The sequence below is a fragment of the Eptesicus fuscus genome, chromosome 6 (assembly GCF_027574615.1).
Source record: "Eptesicus fuscus isolate TK198812 chromosome 6, DD_ASM_mEF_20220401, whole genome shotgun sequence".
NCBI lineage: Eukaryota > Metazoa > Chordata > Mammalia > Chiroptera > Vespertilionidae > Eptesicus > Eptesicus fuscus.
The window spans coordinates 62,558,189-62,579,204 of record NC_072478.1 but is presented as its reverse complement, the minus strand read 5'-3'; the positions used below and the strand labels follow the sequence as shown (position 1 = coordinate 62,579,204).

At 38.9% G+C, this 21,016-nt stretch overlaps 1 pseudogene; it reads left to right on the top strand.

The window, feature by feature from the left end:
- The first annotated feature begins 12,585 nt into the window (after window positions 1–12,585).
- LOC114231466 (exportin-4-like) lies at window positions 12,586–14,613 on the top strand (annotated as a pseudogene).
- The last annotated feature ends 6,403 nt before the right edge of the window (window positions 14,614–21,016 follow it).

The window sequence follows — 21,016 nt, the reverse complement described above, 5'->3', positions numbered from 1 at the left end:
ATAAACAGTATAAAATTAGAATCTCTCCCAGAGTGCAGAGAAATACAGAGATAAATCTTAAGATTTTTTTTGGGAAGCAGTGTCACCCAAAATTTTACAGCTACCTCTCTCATATTGTTTAAACACCACTAAATTATATATTCTGATATTTAAGGCAGAGATAAATACACAATTTTTCTAACTTTCCAAAAAAAGTTAAAATTCTAGAGATTGAGACAAATGAGACACTATACTAGTCAGTCTCTAGGAAGGTCCCGATGATTCTTGCCTCCTGGTATTCATGCCCTGACACAAATTTCCTACCAAAAAGTGTCCACGGAAGGAATTGACACTCTTCTAATAAAAAGAAAGTGGCAGATATAATGTTGTATCATAAACAAGAATGGGCCAAGGAAGACAGTGGCTGCTGTGCTACGGATTTTCTAAATCTCATGGATCTTTTATGCTAGGGGAAATAAGCTGTCATTTTGTAAGTAGATTTCCAACTACAGTGACACAGGTGGCATAAAGAGGAACTGGAGTCCTTATTCCAAAAGCCTGCAAGGAACAGACACATGCCAACAACCATGTGAATGACTTTGGAAGCAAATTCTTCAGCTGTTGTCAATTTTCCAAAGGCTGAAGCCATGTCCAAAACAGCTTGAATGAAACATCATGACAGATCTTCATCTAGATGTATCCAACTAAGTTGCACCCAGATTCCTTGTCCACACACAGTGCAAGATAATAAATGCTATTGTTTTAAGCTGTTAGATTTTGTAATAAGTTGCTTTTCAGTACTAGATAACTAGTTCAGTGACCCTTAAGGAACTAAAATTGTGATTGTTTTTGAATAAAATATTTGGTAGTAAACATTGAAATCAGTTAAATAATTCTAGCTCTAATTTATAGTTGCAAATGCAATTAAAGAATTAAACCTAGATAGTTCTCTTAATGTACATATACAAATCATGACTTATACCAAACTAGAGGACCCGTGCACGAAATTTCGTGCATGGGGGTGGGGGGGGGATATCCCTCAGCCCAGACTGCACTCTCACCAATCTGGGACCCCTCGAGGGATGTCTGACTGCCCTCTCACAATCCAGGACTGCTTGCTCTCAACTGCTCGCCCACCTGCCTTCCTGATTGCCCCTAACTGCTTCTTCCTGCCAGCCTGATCACCCCCTAACCACCCCCTTGACAGCTTGATTGAGTCTAACTGCTCCCCTACCAGCCTGATTGCCCCTAACTACCCTGCCCTACAGGCCTGGTCACCCCTAACTGCCCTTCCCTGCAGAACTGGGTCCCCCCCAACTGCCCTCCCTTGCAGGCCTGGTCCCTCCCAACTGCCCTCCTCTGCTGGCCATCTTGTGGCAGCTATCTTGTGTCCACATGGGGGCAGCTATCTTTGACCACATGGAGTGTATAATTGGAGTGACAGTCAATTTGCATATTTCTCTTTTATTATATGGGATTATTAGATAGGCTAGAGGCCTGGTACATGGGTGGGGGCAGGCTGGTTTGCCCTGAAGGGTGTCCTAGATTAGGGTGGAAGTTCACTTGGGCATGGAGCAGCCTGGGCGAGGGGCCTGTGGTGGTTTGCAGGATGGCCACGCCCCCCGGCGACCACAGCAGAGGCCCTGTTATCTGGGATTTATTTATCTTCTATAATTGAAACTTTGTAGCCTTGAGCGGAGGCCAGGGCAGGCCTCCATTGCTGGGGAAACCCATGCCTCTTGCTGGCTTGTTGGCTGCAGCCATCTTGATTGGGTTAATTTGCATAATCACTCCTGATTGGCTGGTGGGCGTGGCTTGTGGGTGAAGTGGAGGTACAGTCAATTTGCATGTTTCTCTTTTATTAGTCTAGACTAGAGGCCCGGTGCATGAAATTCATGCATGGAGGGGGGGTGTCCCTCAGCCCAGCCTGTACCCTCTCTAATCTGGGACCCCCCCTGGCAACCCAAGCAGAGCCCCTGGTATATGGAATTTATTTACCTTCTACAATTGAAACTTTGTAGCCTGGAGCGGAGCCAAGTCTCCTGCTCGCTCCGTGACCGGCAGCCATTTCTATTGGGGTTAATTCACCTTCTATAATTGAAACTTTGTAGCCTGGAGTGGAGGCCTGGGCCGGCCAGAGTGTGCAGAAAGCTTTGCTTCCTCCATTGCTGGGGGCAACCCTGGCCTGCTCTCTCCAGCTCCACGGCTGCCGCCATTTCTGTTTGGATTTGTTTACCTTCTATAATTGAAACTTCGTAGCTTGAGTGGAGGCTTAGGCCTGCAAGGGCAGGCGAAAAGCTTGGCTTCCTCCGTTGCCTGGGATACCTTGCTCTCTGTGGCTGTAGCCATCTTGGTTGAGTTTATTTGCATATATGCTCCTGATTGGCTGGTGGGTGTGGCTTGTGGGCATGGCTTGTGGGTGTAGTGGAGTTAGGGTCAATTTGCATATTACTCTTTTATTAGGTAGGATACTTACAGACTGTATGTAGAGATAGGTTTTAATCACTTAAGTGCTTCTCTTTAAATTCTTTAAAGATATTAACTAAATTATTTCTACTTTAAGGACTAGTTTGCATCATTATGTATGTGCTTCATTCTTAAGAGATTTTCATTTTTTAAAATACTTTATTTTTATAGACGCCATGCAATATATGAACATTTTTAAATAACACAAGTTGTTATGTGAAAACACTTCTTGTATGTGATTAAATAATCTACACTACAATTTTGAAGTCAGTATTAATGCCATTTGGAAAAGTATGCCATCCCATATCTTTTTTTATGATAAAATACTTATTATTTATTGAGCATTTAATATGCCACAGGCATAGTTTTACATTTTTTAGTTTGGTAAGTTATTCTTAGAACCCTGTAAGACTGGTACAAATATATATTTTTTTATTTATTGTTCACAGTATTGCAAATGTTCCCCATCCTCCCCCCTTTAGTGATAATTTAAATTCTAACAAAATTTGTTCCCCATTTAATTGAAGTGAGTTTCTGTATCCAATGTGATATTTTTACCAATTTCTTAGTGTGTAAATAGGACAGGACATTTGGTACATAGCAGCACTCCAACTGTGCCTGCTTGACTTTTGGAGTCTAGTCAATTTATAATAGTATAGACACCTGATACTCATAATAGTAAAATCAAAATTTTTTGCTATTTTCCATCCCTGAGGGAGTTTAAAATTTGTGTAAACTTCAAAAACTTTAAAGATGCCAGCCCAATGATTCATAGTCTAGCTCTATTCTCTTGACTACTTTGATTACTGTAAGTATAATAAATCTTTAATAATCAAAGCCTGGTATGGACATTTTGATGATGTTAATTCTACCAATCCATGAATACCATACATTCTTCCATCTGTTTATGTTTTCCTCTATCTCTTTTTTCAGTGTCCTATAATTTGCCGCATATAGGTCTTTTACCTCCTTAGATAAGTTTATTCCTAGGTATCTTAATTTTTTTTGGTGTGATTGCTATTTTAGTCTTTCTACAAGTTCATTATTGGTGTATAGAAATTCAATGCACTCCCCATTAAAATACAATGGCATATTTCACAGACCTAGAACAAACTTTATAAAAATTCACCTGGAATAAAAAACGACTCCAAAAGTTGCAGCAATCCTGAGAAAGAAGAACAGAGTAGGTGGGATCTCAATACCAGATTTCAAGCTGTATTACAAAGCCACTGTTCTCAAAACAGCCTGGTACTAGCACAAGAACAGACATATAGAACAATGGAATAGAATAGAGAACCCAGAAATCGTCCCAAGCCACTATGCCCAATTAATATTTGACAAAGGAGGCATGAACATACAATGGAGTCAAGACAGTCTCTTCAATAAATAGTGTTGGGAAAATTGGACAGATACATGCAAAAAAAAAATGAAACTAGACCACCAACTTATACCATACACAAAAATAAATTCAAAATGAATACAGGAATTAAACATAAGACAGGACATCATAAAAATAGTAGAGGAATCCACAGGCAGCAAAATCTCAGACATATGCTGAAACAATTTCTTCACTGATACTGCTCCTAGGCAATAGGAAATAAAGAGAAAATAAACAAATGGGACTACATCAAAATAAAAAGCTTTTGCACAGCAAAAGAAACCACCAACAAAACAACAAGAAAGCACACTGCATGGGAAGACATATTTGCCAATATTATCACCGATAATGGCTTAATCTCCAACATTTACAGGGAACTCATACAATTTAACAAAAGGAAAATAGACAACCCGATCAAAAAATGGGCAAGGGACCTAGATAGATACTTTCCAAAAGAAGACAGAAGGAAGGCCAAGAGGCATATGAAAAATGCTCAAAGTCACTAATCATCTGAAACATGCAAATCAAAATGACAATGTGGTACCATCTCACACAGGTCAGAATGACTATCATCAACAAATCAACAAATGACAAGTGCTGGTGAAGATGCAGAGAAAAAGGAACCCTCCTTTACTGCTGATGGGAATGCAGACTGGTGCAGCCACTGTGGAGAATAGTATGGAGTTTCCTCAAAAAAAATAAAATTGGAACTCCCATTTGACCCAGTGATCCCCCTTCCAGAAATATATCCCAAGAAACTAGAAACACCAATTAGAAAGGATATATGCACCCCTATGTTCATAGCGGCACAATTCACCATAGCTAAGATTTGGAAACAGCCTAAGTGCCCATCAGCAGATGAGTGGATTAAAAAACTGTGGTACATCTACACAATGGAATACTTCACTGTGGTAAAAAAGGAATTCTTACCATTTGCAACAGCATGGATGGAACTTGAGAGCATTATGTTAAGTGAAATAAGCCAGGCAGAGAAAAATAAATATCACATGATCTCACTCATTTATGAAATATAATGAACAACAGAAATTGATTAACAAAATCATATCCAGAGGCAGAGAAACATTGATCAGACCATGAAACCTCAGAGGGAAGGTAAGGGAGGGTGGGGGTAAGAGGGAGAGATCAATCAAAGGACTTGTATGCATGCATATAAGTCTAACCAATGGACACAGACACCAGGAGCATGAGAGCATGAGTGGGGAGGATGGGGGGTTAATAGGGGAATAAGGATACATATGTAACACCTTAATCAATAAAGGAATTAAAAAAATAATCAAAGCCTAAAGTGACCAAAATCAAGATATACAACTAATCAATCACCACTAACAAACTCCTTTATGCTACTTCTTTGTATTCACCTTCCACCCAACCTCACCCTTCTCCATATCACCTGGCAACTGCTAACCTGTTCTCCATTTCTAGTTGTGTCATTTTGATGTTAGATAAATTGAATCACATAGTTTTTGGATGTAACCTTTTGCAATTGACATTTTTCACTAAGCATAGTATACCTGAAGTCCATTCAGGTTGTTGTATAGTATATCAGTAACTCATTTCTTTTTATTGCTATAAAGGTATTCCATTGCACAGATGTATTGGGAGTTTAACTTATTGAAGACATTTGGACTGTTTCCAGAGTTTTGTTATTACAAATAAAACTGCTAAGAACATTTGAAAAATAATCACTGTAATCTTAATAAGTCCAACTGTGCCTGTTATCCAGATGCACTCTGCTTATTAGAGACCACAAATATATGTCTTGGCAATTAGTATGTTTTTATTGATCAAGGAATTTCAATGGAACACAAATTAAAACAGAGTGGCTTGCTTTCACTGCCTCTCAGATATTCTGTTTCTATAACATTTCATCTCTCTAGTTCTGTGCCATTATGCAGTTTTCAGGAAGATTATCTAATTCATAATCCTGAAGTATGCCACTTGTCCAATACATTATTGATATCATGTTGATAGGATATAAAGCTATAATAACAATATCATCAACATCAATTTATATTTATTATTTATATATGTTAATATACTGTTAATTCTCAGCACACAACCCTATGAAAGAATTGATATTATATTGCTAATATATTCTTCATTTTAAAATAGAGGAGAAAGAGTCATAGGGCTGTTAAATAACTTGTCCCCAGTCACAGCTCAGAAGGAGCTGAGAGGGATTTAGTTCCAGGCAGTCTAATGCTGAACTGCATACTTATTCACTGTGAATAACTAATTGTGTAGGAAAGATTAGCAAATTACCTTTATGCCATAATAAAAACACACATGAGAGAAGAAGAAAAAGATTTTTCTTGAAAATGTAAATACTCCCAGTGGTTCAAATAACTTTTACTAGTTTTCTTTGCTGTATGAGAAATTACTATAGACTTAGAAGCTTAAAACAACATACATTTAATATCTGGCAGTTTCCAAGGGTCAGAAGTCTGCAAAAGGCTGTTCTGGAACTTCTGTGTGAGATCTCACCAGGCTGAAATGAAGGTGTCTGAACAGTGCTATGATTCTCATCAGAGACTCAGGATCTTCTTCCGAGCTCACTGGTTTTAAAAAGAAGTCATCCCCTTGCAGCTGTATGATTGATATCCCTGTTTTCTTGCTAGATGTCAGTTACTGTTATTAGATCATAGAAGCCACCTGCACCTCTTTGCCACATGGCCTCCATCAGCAGGTCACAACCTCTTGCTGTCCTTCAGGCCAGCCAGCAAGCATGCCTCAAATTTTCTCTGCATTCAGCCTGGAAAAACTCTCCACTTGTAAATGGCCCTCCTCATTAGGTCAGGCCTGCCCTTTTACTATAGCATAGTAATAAGATGTTATTCTCACAATTTTCATCAACAATATCAGGGATTATATTACATAGGACACACACACAACTTGTGGGAATTCTGCTAATCATAGCAAGTCTGAATTTTCCCTCCTCCATACCAAAATAAAAGCTATCCTACTCTTAACATTTATTCTATTATTTTAAAATCTTTTGCCATTTCCTGGAGTTCAGAGAAAGAAACTGAGCTGCTCAAGACTGAAAAGCCAGCAGCTCTATCACTTTTCATGATCTAATCTAATGCTGCTGCAAGTGTTGATGGCAGATCAATATCACGTAGAACACACTGATAAGAGAATCAGCAGGTATTCCTGAGACCTGGATTTTGAATATCTCTTTAACAATAAATATTCTATTTTTTAAAAGTAAAAGGTACACTTGCCTTTCAGAGCAATTGAATATGTACACTTAGAACACCAAGTAACCAAAGGATCATGCTCTCAAGTGCTGTTTGATGTGCCTAACCATAAGTCTGGGAGACAAGAATAACTTCAACATTATGTGGCAATAGTAAATATGAAACAGTCCCTAGAAGGGCTTGAAGTTACAAGTGAGTTATAAGAATAGGCTTATCACACCTTCTGTTAGAGGCTTTCCCCTGCCTCAACCTCAAACTATAGGGGCTTACTAATAACCATATAACCAAGAATGAAATAGTGCAAACATGGTATATAATATATACATGTTTCCATTCTGTAAGTCAGCATTACTCAGAAATAAGCAACTTTGACTCTCTCTTAGGAGTGGTCCTAACTATGAGTGGAAAAGGAAAATCTCAACTCATTTTTGATATATACTTGACACTACCCTTTGTTGAATAAATGGTTTGCAAATATTTTCCTCTAGTGTGTAGCTTGTCTTTTTATGCTCTTAACAGGGTCTTCCACTGAAAATGTTTAATTTTGATAATGTATAATTATCCCAATTATTTCTTTTATAAATCATGTTTTTAATATTAAGTCTAAAAACTTTTTACCTGCCCCTAGGTTCCTAAGTTTTTCTTACACTTTTTCCTAAATGTTTTCTAGTTTTACATTTCAGTTCATGATATATATTTTAGGTACTTGGACATCATTATAGTCACAGGTCATCTGTGAAAAGTTGGTGGGTCAATCAGAGAACCTGTGAATGAGGTTGACAACATAAAGGACAATAACAATAATGCTTGTGCTTATTATGAAAGTCATAAGCTAATGACTTTCTTTACATTGGCTTTATGAAGTGTGGGTTTTGTTTGCTGACCCATAAAAAATCCTTATCCTATCTAATAAAAGAGTAATATGCAAATTGACCATCACTCCAACACACAAGATGGCTGCCCCCATGTAGTGAAAGATGCTGCTCCCATGTGGACACAAGATGGCCACCACAAGATGGCCAGCAGGGGAGGGCAAATGGGAGGGACCAGGCCTGAAATGGAGGGCAATTGGGGGCAATAAAACCTGCAGGGGAGGGCAGTTAGGGTTGACCAGGCCAGCAGAGGAGGGAAGTTGGGGGCAACCAGGCCTGCAGGGAAGGGCAGTGAGGAGTGACCAGGCCTGCAGGGGAGGGCAGTTAGGGTGACCAGGCCTGCAGGGGAGGGAAGTTAGGAGCAATCAGGCTGGCAGGGGAGCAGTTAGGCACCAACCAGGTTGGCAGGGGAGGGGTTAGGTGTTTATCAGGCTGGCAAGCAGAAGCAGTTACGGGCAATCAGGAAGGTAGGCAGGCGAGCAGTTGGGAGCCAGCAGTCCTGGATTGTGAGAAGGATGTCCAACTTCCCGGTGGGATCAGGCCTAAATGGGCAGCCATACATCCCTTGAGGGGTCCCAGATTGGAGAGGGTGCAGGCTGGGTTCAGGGACACACACCCCGTGCATGAATGTCATGCACCGGGCCTCTAGTATGTGGATATTTGTATGCAGACTTTTTGTTTTTTAAATATATATTTTATTGATATTTTACAGAGAGGAAGAGAGAGGGAGAGAGAGTTAGAAACATGGATGAGAGAGAAACATCAATCAGCTGCCTTCTGTACACCCCCTACTGGGGATGTGCCCACAACCAAGGTACATGCCCTTGACCAGAATCGAACCTGGGACCCTTGAGTCCGCAGGCCGACGCTCTATCCACTGAGCCAAACCAGCTTGGGCTGTATGCAGACTTTTAAAATGACATTTGGAAGAAATATAAATTAGTAAAGAAATCTTTGCTGATGTAGAGAGAAATGTTTGTGAAAGAAAACAAGATACATAACTATATACGTAGGATGATCAGTCTAGATATAAACAAACAAGTTTTCCACAAAAGACACACATAGACTACTAATTCAAAGAAAATAAGTGATATATTTGCATGTCACTGGAGTTTAGGTGATGTTCCTTAGTATATATTACTAGTGGCCCAGTGCACAAAATTTGTGCATGGGGGGGTTGGTGTCCCTCAGCCCGGCCTGCCAGCCTGCACCCTCTTCAATCTGGGACCTCTCGGGGGCAGTCAAACATCCCTCTCACAATCCGGCACGACTGGCTCCTAACCGCTAACCTACCTGCCTGCCTGATTGTTCCTAACCACTCTGCCTACCAGCCTGATCACTCCCAACTGGCCCCTGCCAGCCTGCTTGCCCCGAACTTCCCACCCCACTGGCCTGTTCACCCACAACTGCCACACCCTGCTGGCCTGATTGCCCCCTCCTGCCCTCCCTGCTGGGCTGATCGCCCCCAACTGACCTCCTCTGTCAGCCTGCTCACCCCAAACTGCCCCCCCTGCCAGCCTGCTCACCCCCAACCGGCCCCCCCGCCAGACTGATCGCCCCTAACTGCCGCCTCTGCCTTGGCCCTACCACCATGGCATTGTCCGGAAAGATGTCCGGAAGGTCTCCCGGTCTAATTAGCATATTACCCTTTTATTAGTATAGATTCTTTTATTTAAAGAGACACATTTCCTAAGTGTTATTTTAGCAGCACCCAGTCTTTAAATGTAAAAATATGAGATATCTAACATATTAAACTCCTATTAGAACTCTAGTTAGGTGTTTTCCCCTCTCTACATATGTTTTTATTGATATTAGAGATAGAGTAAGGAAGAGGAAAAGAGAGAGAGAGAGAAACATCCATCAGCTGCCTCCTGCATGCACCTGCTGGGGATGGAGCCAGAAACTGGACTTGTGTCTTGACCAGGATTGAACCAGCAAGCTCTGGGTACATGGGAAGGACTGATGCTCAACCAACTGAACCACATCAGCCAGGGCTCCAGTTAGTTTTTAAAATGGCCTTTTTATTTTTTATTTTATTTTTCTTTATTGATTAAGATATTATATTTGTGTCTTTATCTCCCATTGCCCCCACACACACACTCATGCCCTCACCCCCCTAGTGTCTGTGCCCATTGGTTAGGCTTATATGCATGCATACAAGTCCTTTGGTTGATCTCTCCCCCTTACCCCCACCCTCCCCTACCTTCCCTCTGAGGTTTGATGGTCTGATCGTTGCTTCTCTGTCCCCTAAGAACAGGAATAAGACAGGGATGCCCATTTTCACCACTCCTGTTCGACATAGTTCTGGAAGTGCTAGCCATAGCAATTAGACAAGAAGAAATAAAAGGTATCCAAATTGGAAAAGAAGACGTAAAGCTGTCATTATTCACAGATGATGTGATACTGTACATAGAAAACCCTAAAAATTCCATCAAAATTATTAGAATAAATGAATTTGACAATGTAGCAGAATACAAAATTAATGCCAAGAAATCTATGGCATTTCTATATACCAATAGTAAACTTACAGAAAGAGAGACTAAAAAAAAAAAATCCCATTTACCATCATACCAAAGAAATTAAGATACCTAGGAATAAATTTAAGGAGATAAAATGGCCTTTTAAAAATATATATTTTTTATTGATCTCAGAAAATAAGGGAGAGGGTGAGAGAGATAGAAACATCATTGATGAGAGAATCATTGATCAGCTGCCTCCTGCATGCCCCCCACTAGGAATATAGCCCACAACCCGGGTATGTGCCCTGACCAGGAATCAAACTGTGACCTCCTTGTTCATAGGTGGATGTTTAATCACTGAGCCACATCTGGCCAGGCTAACATTGCCTTTTATAGTTAAATTTATTTTCCCAAATAATTTATTTCAAGTAAAAATCTAAGTAAAATATCAAATTTTGGTTAAACATGAATGCTAAACAATATAACATTCAAGGAAACAAAACGATGCAGATTTTTTATAATAAGAACATTTCATATTAATAAAATTCTAAAATACATAATATATGAAATATATTTAAGGAAGGCTATTTCTTATTTATTGATATAAATTATTACAAAAGAGTAATCAGAATCTTTAATTCTTGCTCATTAACTTGCCATTTCTCTTAGAAATATGTTTCAAAACATTTCACTTGATATTTTGTCTTAAGTTCCATAATGTTGTAACTTAAAGAAAATTCCAAGTTTAGTTTTATGTAACCCAAATTAAATATATATTTTAAAAATGCATTAAAAAGTCCAGTTAAGAATTATTTTAAATCTCCCTTTTACAGTTTTTCTATCATTGCTTTTCCTTTAATCCATTATCTACAAATTAAATATTTTCTCATATGTACAGTTCGTTTTCCCATCTCTGGTTCTTTCTGCTTTTTGTCTTATTTTTAATTTTTAATTAAAGATATACTTTTTCAACTTAAATTACTTTTTCATGCATATAAGCAATTTTATCTGCTCATATCCTGACAATGCCAACTGTTTATCATATTTAAAGAAGAATGAAATGCTTTACTAAATACATACTCTCACAGAGTCTGAGAAAACTAAACTTTTCAAGATCATGAAGTTTCTTCTGAAATGTTCTATAAAAAAATACCAGCAGCTAAATGTTTTCCAGATGATATCCACAATATTATATTTCCATTGAGAGGAATTTTAAGTGCTGAAAAACCAGTATATCCAGGTCTGGGAATATATCCGAAGAAATCCGAAACACTAATTGGAAAGACCATACGCACCCCTATGTTCATTGCAGCATTACTTACAATAGCCAAGATCTGGAAGCAGCCCAAGCGCCCATCAGCAGATGAGTGGCTACAAAAGCTGTGGTACATTTATACCATGGGCTACTACTCACCCATAAAAAAGAAGGAAATGTTAACTTTTTGCAATAGCAATGGAGGGACCCGGAGAGTATTATGCTAAGTGAAATAAGCCATTCAGAGAAAAGCAAATACCATGCGATTTGGCTGTACTTATGGCATTTCTGTTGTTGTGTGTTAGCAAAGTTAACTGGAATAGAGCCAGTTGAGGCCAGAAACTTAGGTTCTGAAATCGACTTCCATAATGTACTGTGTGAACGTGGAATATAATTTTAATTGCTCTATAGCTACAAGTTGCCACGTCAGTAAAATCATGGGACTGCAAGTGGTTCATTCATCAAATTAATGAATTATGTCTCGAGTGCTAATCTTTAAAATACCTTACATCTGTGAAATTGGAGACTTACACATTTGGGAAACGTGGTGCCACGTAAGAAAGACATTTGAGGGAAATTTTCAAACTCTTACGTTAAAAAGTGTCCACGGATGACGTGGGTGTGGGTTGTCGCTGGGAAACAAAACAGTCAAGGAGCTCAGGTGCTGAAGTCAAGCACACGTCAGGTTTGAATTCTAACACGGACTATCCCAAGGCATGCGATTTCATCTACCAAGTTTCAATTTCCTGAGAAATAAATAGAATTAAATGAGTACCTACCGGCCATGATCTTGGCCAATCACGGGGGCCTACCAGCGAGGCGGCTGGCAGGTGCGTGTCTCCTTCCTAGCCGCCCAGCTTCCCCAGCTTCCAGAAGGGGAGGCCGCCACACAGCCTGTACTGCCACAGGGACTTACGCACGCACACACGCACGCACACACGCACGCACAGCACGCATGCAGGCACGCACGCACGCACAGCACGCATGCAGGCACGCACAAACTGTCGCACGTGCTGTTCCTCAGGTGCTGCTGCTGCGATTGGCCGGCCTAGAGGCCGCTTCCATCACGCAGCGCACAGTAAGTCATTGGAGACCCTCAGGGCTGCGGGAGGGGCAGGAAGTGATCACTGGGCTGGGAGGGGGCCCCAGCTTCCATGGACCCATGGACAAAAATGAACAATGGCAGCCCACATACTTTTCATTGAGGAAGTAAAAAAGAGAAAAATCTCCCTTCGCAGTTTGCAATGATTATTTTGGTACTTCCTGCTTTGGAATAACGGTTGAAGAGGGGTGAGGAACATTTGGGAAAATTGTGATGGGTGATGAACTGCCACCTACCTGTCCGAACTGTCTTCTGGGAGGAACTAACCGCTTTGTTGGTGCGAGAGCAAGGTCATTGAATTCAAACAAACAAACAACAGAAAAGAGTAAAGGGACGATGCTCTCTTTCAAGTTGGCATAGCCATAACGGAAACAATTTTCCAAGAGGGATTCTCTTACAAAAAGTAGCATCGAATCACTGCAAACATACCCTTTAACCTATGTCTTACAAAGGCCACCCCTCCTAAGTGATGTTCAGGAACAGGTTCTATGAGCAGTAGCAGTGACATTAAAACAAAGATCATTAGATAGATCAGTTGGCTGCAAGAGGGTTCTTCATGAAGTTAGCCAGTTGATAAGTACATAGTGGCAAGTCTGTGCAAATTGTGGCCTATGCTCACTGCACTATATTGAGTGAATATTCAAGTTCAAGTGAAACTAGCAACATTGAACTGAGTATGGCATTCCATTGTAATTGCAAAAGCAAATTCCAGGAAGAAGATCTTTATCAAGCGTTTACGTTAACTTTTTTAAGTTCTGCAGGAGTTCCTCAGGAGGGAAAACCTCAATGCTCAGATGTCTTTGGTATTTCAGCGTTACCTTGTCCTTGCCAATTAGGTATTTCGCTGGAACTTCTTCCAAATTTGGGCAGACATTATATATCTATGTTTGAATCCTCACAAAATATGCAGTTAAAACCGACAGGGTCCTGGTAGGAGACATTTCTCCTTACAGTACATGAAAAAATCAGAGAAGATTCATATATGGCACAAGATTCTCTTCACTGCCTTGACCAGTTAGCTTCTCTTCATGGATCTGTCTTCCCCCATGAAAGATTCCAAATTTATTATTTAGCACACTTCATTGCCAGATTACTGAATATAATTAATGAAATTAAAATAGAAAATTCTGAAGTTGTGGGCATGTCCAGCATTATCAGCAACCTGATAACTGTATTCCATCTCCCTCCTTCTCTCTCTCTCTCTCTCTCTCTCTCTCTCTCTCTCTCTCTCTCTCTCTCACCTGAGGATATATTTAGATATATTTTCATTGATTTTTAAAGAGAGAGGGAGGGAGAGAGAGAAATAACCCTCTATGTGAGAGAGAAACATGGATCGCTTGCATCCTGTACGTGTCCCAAACAGGGAACGAATGGGAAACCTAGGTATGTGCCCTGACCAGAAATGGAACCCACATCACTTCACCCAACTGAGCCACCTGGCCAGGGCTCTCTCAAAATATTTTAGCTGCCATTCCAAATGGACTTTTCTCCTCCTCGATTACCTGCCTCACACATACCATGTGTTCTTTTGGTTGAAGTGCTGCATTGGAAGAAATCTTGATAAAGATGACATAGCATACATGGAAGTATATAACAAATTGCTGGGGACCTAACTTAGGTTCCAAGAGGACATACATTTTCATAAAGTTTTTCCCCCCAACATGCAATTCAAGTTTTCAAATCCTGTATTTGGTGCCACCTAGCTACTCCAAATGGCACTCAAATTTGACTGCGAATGGTATGGCCTTTCATGAAGAAGAAGAAATAGGTGAACATCAAGAGAATGATCAAGACCAGTTTTCAGATCAGCTAATCAGTGTAGTAATGCTCAGAAGAATTACTGCAGAACACTGTGTACCTCTCCTGACGAGGTGCACATAGTCCACAGAAACCTCATAAAGCAAATACCTATTTACAATTCTCTGGAGAGTACTTAAAGTGCTGAAATACTTTAAACACCCCACCTCATTTCCCAACATACTGGAACAATTGCACTAAAACATACACATACTTGCATTCCTTCACTTGTATGTTTGGAGCCCAGGGACTATAGCATAGATCAGAGAGATTATGGGAAATTTGTTACAAGAAAGTATTTGACCCATATCAATAACAACCTGGAATAACCAGCTTTCAAATGCCTGTTGTAAAACTTGATTTTTTAAATGTTTAAAGTCAAAACAATAAATCCCTATTTTAAAAAAATCACACACCTATAAACTTTATATAAACATTAAAGAATGTAGTTAGCACAATTGTTACAGTTCCTGGTACATAATTCTCACCAAATATTGTTTCAACGTAAAAGTTGTGACCATTATGGGAAGAGGATCATTTATAGTTATTCTGGAATCTCACCTGTCATTTTTGTTAGTTTAAAAACAGAGGTAAATGTAAGCATGGTAAATGAAAATATCCCAACCATGTGGTGAACCTAGAGACAGCAGATATCTTACTAAACCTCATTTCCAAACAGCCTTCTTAAATGGCCTGGAGTCTGCAAGTAGAGGCTAATTCAGACTTCAATTGTGAACAGTTACATTTTAAAAAATCAACTAGCTAAACCAGACTATATAAACTCTTAAAAGGAGAATTAATAGCTTAGAGTTATCACTTGACATATTTTATTACTCCTTTCCATTCCTAAAAGGTAATTACTGCATTGTAATGTTTAAATTCAGGCTTATAAATACTGTTTATAAGACTATAAAGACTCTTTTTTCCTTTCTGTAATCTCTCTCCTTTTTTTGTCTTGGCAGACATTTCAGTCTCTATGAAAGAGACAGACTTCTGCAATATGTGGTGAGACAAGATTTAAAAAAATAGAATATTCTCTAAAATTAAGCAAAGTAGTTTTAGTGTTAATTACTCCTAATTACTCTAACTTTTTCTTGAAATGCATCCAATGAATTGAAGAATAGTTAGCTTAAAATTAGAAAGTATTTGAAAGTGTTCCATTTTGAAAAATACATATATTGCATGTATAATATTTTTGTCGATTAGTTAGGGTTTGCCTAAATTTTACCTAAGATTAAATTTTAGCTAAACTATTTTTCTCATTATAGATTCATACCTAGCTTGTCTGTCAGAAGGTTCTATCATCGCACTGAGCTGCCCTTCCCCACTGGATTACATGAAATTTTAAAAAATGATTGGTTGAGACATTGTGCAGATATTCTTCAGAGTCTGCAAGTTGGAGAGAGATGGTCTTTGAGATATGTAAAAATACCATGCAAAAATACCATGTAGATTTTAAGCTCTAACATTTATTAGCTATGTGACTTTGGATAAGATAAACTCTATAAACCTCAGTTTCTACATTTTAATAGAGAGTAAATTTGCTTGCTAGAGAGGTTATAGATTACATTAGATTATGTCAAGCCCTCTTGTACTACTGGTACCTGGAAGACACTGGATGTTTCTGTCTCCTATTCCACTGATGAGGATACGAGTAAGTCTATGTATAAGAGGGAATATATTTAAGAGTCTTTAAGGGTGGGTAGTATATATTGTGGCTGTTGCTTATATTCTGGATGGTAATTGGAGATACTAACCATGAGTATCAGTCACTTCTAAAATGTAACATGGGTAGGGTGCTTACTTTGCATGTTTAGCTATACTAATGTTTAATGTTATAGAGAGAATATATCTGGAATACCCACTTACACTACCCAAATAAGAGATTGATTTAGAGTGGAATGCTAATTAACCTTTTAATTGAGAAATATCCTTATATTAGATTTATAAAGGTTTCCAAATTAATATGAATTTTCTATTTGAGTTAGCTGCTTTTGACCACTGCAGTCCATTTTATAAGAGGAGAACATTTTCTGTTCTGAAGAATTCTGAATATTTTATGACCTATTTTTTGTTAAATCAGGAACTTAAAGAATCATTACCTCACAAAGAGTTTTACAGTGTTGAGTATATTGTGATGCTTTATATTAATTGAAGTTGTACAACTCCATTTTCAGATATTTTCTTAAAAATATCCTTGAATCCCATGATGAGATTTGAAGGTCATTCTTACCTTTTTTGAAAAACACCTGCAATATCTGACTATGGATCATGTATTTTGTGTATCAATAGCTTGTACCTTACTATTGTTCAGTAGAATTTCATTAAGGATGCCCCCCCTGTTTTTTTGTTTGTTTGTTTGTTTGTTTTGTTTTTATCCATTTCTCAGGTGAGGGACATTTGGGTTATTTCTAGTTGTTGGTGATTTGAATAAAATCAATCAAATTTTTTGTTGAAAGGCATTCAATGAATTGAAGAATAATTGGCCTGAAATTAGAAAGTGTTTGAAAGTGTTCTATTTTGAAAAAATATATATTACATATATAATATTTCTGTGAATTAGGTAGAGTATCCCTAGCTTTTACCAATGAAATTTAGCTAAAAAGTGCTGAACTGATTTTCTCATTATAAATTCATACCTAGGTTGTCAGAAGGGATACATATACATGCAGGTATTTGTGTGAACATAGATTTAATTTCCCTTGGATAAATATCTGGGCATGAGATGGATGGGATGTAGAGTAAGTACATGTTTAACTTTATAAGAAAATACATTTTTTTTTCATAAAGTTATATATTGACCAGTTATATATGAGATTACCAATTCTGAATTCTTTCCTGACACTTAATACTTATCCTGGCAGAATACTTGTTATTTTGGTGCCAAGGTCTTTGGATCAAAATAAGCCACATTCTAATTTAAGTTAGAGCCTTCTGAACACCACCTCCTGAAATAGTCACACTCACGTGTTATAAAGAGATCCTGGGCTTTCAGCTTGATGCCCTAAGACAGAACTGGCTTCTCTTATTTAGAAAGTATCTGCTTATATTCTGATTGCAGGAAGGCGAGTAAGCTGAAAATTGGGTGCACTCCAGTAGACATTCAAGCTGTTCACCAAATATTAACATCTTCCTTTCTTTTGGTTCTCTTAAGTGTGGTGGGGCCATTTGAAAATCCACAACTTATACAATTAAGTGATTTTGGTCACTTTTTAGCTGGAATATTCCTCTTACCCACTAACCACAAAATTTGGTTAATGTCTGCTGCTCCATTAGCCTGTGTACCTGAGTGGATATATGAACAGAGCCTCCCTGCTAAACAATAATAGATGCAACACGAACAGGAAATAAGACTTTATTATTTTAAGTTACTGAGATACTTAGGTTTTGTGCTACCTCAGTTTATGCCTAGCCTCCCCTGACAGACATACATGAAAACTGCAATGTCTAATTAGATAACGCATTTAACACAGATGTCTTCATTCAGAAAACCATTTGCATTGCTTCTTTTTATAAAGCATACTAGTAGCCCATTTGCAGGAAGAATCCTGCAAGCAGCTGCTGCAGCCGCGTGCACTGCCGCTGCCACCACCAATGCGGGCGCTGCGCCTGCACCCACGCACCGCTGCCACCCACCCCGCTCCGCCCCGCCCTGCCACGGCCAGACTTTCCCTCTGGCAGCTACCTTGCTTTCCGATTTTCCTCCCTCTTCCTTCTAAGTTGTCTTCAGTCTTCACTCCTCCCTCCCTCAGCGTATGCAAATTAACCACCATCTTTGTTGAGTAATTTGCATACTCACCCTGATTGGTCAGTGGGCGTGGTTTTGGTTGGTGGGCGTGGCTTGGTGTAGCAAAGGTATGGTCAATTTGCATATTACTATTTTATTAGGTATGATGATTTGTTTTATCTATGAAATCTTAAACTTCATCTTGTTCTCCTGCTAAACACTATTTTATTGTTTGGAAGGGTTACATTTCCAAACAATTCTTTCATTTTGTAGAATTATGCTTTTGGTATTATAGAATCCCATGCTACCAGTGAATTTGTCCTGTGATGCTGTGAGTTATTCTATCTATTATTTCTCTGAAATTCATAGCCTTGATCTGTCACCTAGACATAGCGGTTTCCAATTTTGGCCCTCGTAAGACTCCATTTTCATGGTTCACCTTTGTTAGTCTCCTCCCTGCCCCCTCCAGCATGACAATGACAATGTTGAACTTTACTCTCAGTCCTCTAATCCTGGAAAACATTACAATTTTTTTAAAAAAATTCCCCTACCTCTTTGTTTCATAGAAATCATTTACAGGAGGAACCATTCTTCCACATATGACTTAGGCAAGGTCCAAGAATACTCCCTTGTTTACCTATAAGTAGACTAAACACAGACCCTTCAAATTACCATTCTTTGCCTTATAAATGATTAGTTGAATTGTATAGACCTGCTGACCAATCTGGATAAAACACCTGCTACCTTGATTTGACCAAACTTTCTTTAAGCTTCTCTGTCCTTCCTCCAGGTTCCTGAACTTTGACTCCCTTGCTCCCAACCCTGAGCCAACATACAACCCCTACTTAACAGCCCCTCCAATAGAGTAATCTCAGGGGAAAACATTCCCCACACAACATCCTTCCATCCCACTTCCCTGCAACTCTTCTTTCTAACTTTGTTCACTTCTCCCTATTAAAACAAAACGAAACAAAACACCCTTTTGCCTTACCTTTTAAATGCTTGCAGATATCATGGTGAGTGCATTCTCTCCGTTGTATTATCTCCCCCCCAACCCCCGCCGCTCCAACATACACACACCCTGTCTTCCCTTGTAGTAATCTTTTCCAATAAAGTATTTCCTAACTTACACTGAGTGGCCAGATTATTATGACCACCCCTTCAGTACAATGAAGTGAATTAGTTATGCAAATAATAATAATAATAATAATAATAATACCATGAGAGTATTTGCTTAGGAATTTTTCAATATTCAGTATTTTGGAAGTGTCAATGAAGTATTGATGGGGTGGTCATAATAATCTTGCCAGTCATAACAATCTGGCCTCTCAGTGTATATTCCAGTTTGTCTTATTTGATACCATATACACATTTCAACAAACAAAATTATCATAGTCTCTGAAGTTATTTCATGTATCAAGGTAATTTAAACATTATTACCAAAAATAAACAAACTTCTGAGAAATTTGAATTCTTAAACTTGGTGTGCCACACCCCTACAGAGATTCTGATATTAGCTCTGCTCAACTTAACAGATTTTGTAGTATCTTTTCCAATTCTGTGATCTGGATTCACTGTTCTAACCTTTTTTCATTTGCATGGCCCTATAATCAGACTTGCTGGAGTAATTTTGTATGTACTTTTGTCTCCGTTAGGAATGCTGCCTGTAATGTCTTCACCCACCTCTTTTTCTTATGTTAAACTAAACCCTTAGTCTAGAAGTCAGTTCCTCTGAGAAACCTTCCCCAGACCCCTAAATCTGTTTGCAGTTCCTTTTTATACACTATATCATTACCAATGCGTCTCCCATCAAAGACTTATAGGATCGAATTGTAATTGTGTCTTATCAGGTGCAATGGTCATTTCTTTTGGGGTGGAGTGGGGAGGAACCTCACTAAAAGAGAATGTGAACAATAGTGCATTTTGCAAAGTCTGAGTTACTCAAACTGGAGTGTCATATATGAAATACAGCAAAAAAGTCCAAAGTGATTTGACATTACCAGTCTAGTCAACTCCTATGTGCCCCAATAATATGCGTTCAAGATAAGCCCCATTTCCTAGGGATCTGCTCCTAATCTCCCGGAGAGAATACAATTGCTTCTAATAGTAATTTACACAGGCAGCAAAGTACAAATCTATATCAAGGGGGAAAAGCTCCTGAAGGCAATCACATTTGAAAGATGTTACCTATTACCACGCACAATAAAGACATCTTTGTACATTATTATGTAGAGCAGTTAGAACCCTATTGAACATTCTGAATAGGACCTTGATTTTAACTTTGAACAGAGAAGACCCATTGAAATGTTTGATTCAAACAAGGGATCCCTTTACTTCAAAGGTGAGTTCAAGCAATACAGAGAGAGCACTTTTCCACCAATCTATCCTCTCTTTTTAAATAAGTCTATTCCTCAACCAAACTTTTCTTTTTTTAATCTTCACCTGAGGATATGTTCTTTTTATTATTGTTGTTGTTGTTGATTTTAGAAATAGAGGAAGGAGCGAGACAGAAAGAATGATGACAGAGAGAAGCATTGAGCAGTTGCCTCCCATACATGCCATGAACAGGGGATAAACCCACAATCTAGATATGTGCCCTGACTAGGAATCAAACCCTTAAACTTTCTGTGCATGGGAGGATGCTCCAACTAACGAAGTCACCAGGCCAGGGCAGTTAACCAAACTTCTAAATGTTGACTAACTTCACACCTTGGTCCTCTGTGTAATCTTTCCTAATGTGATCCAGTTCAGGTCCATGTG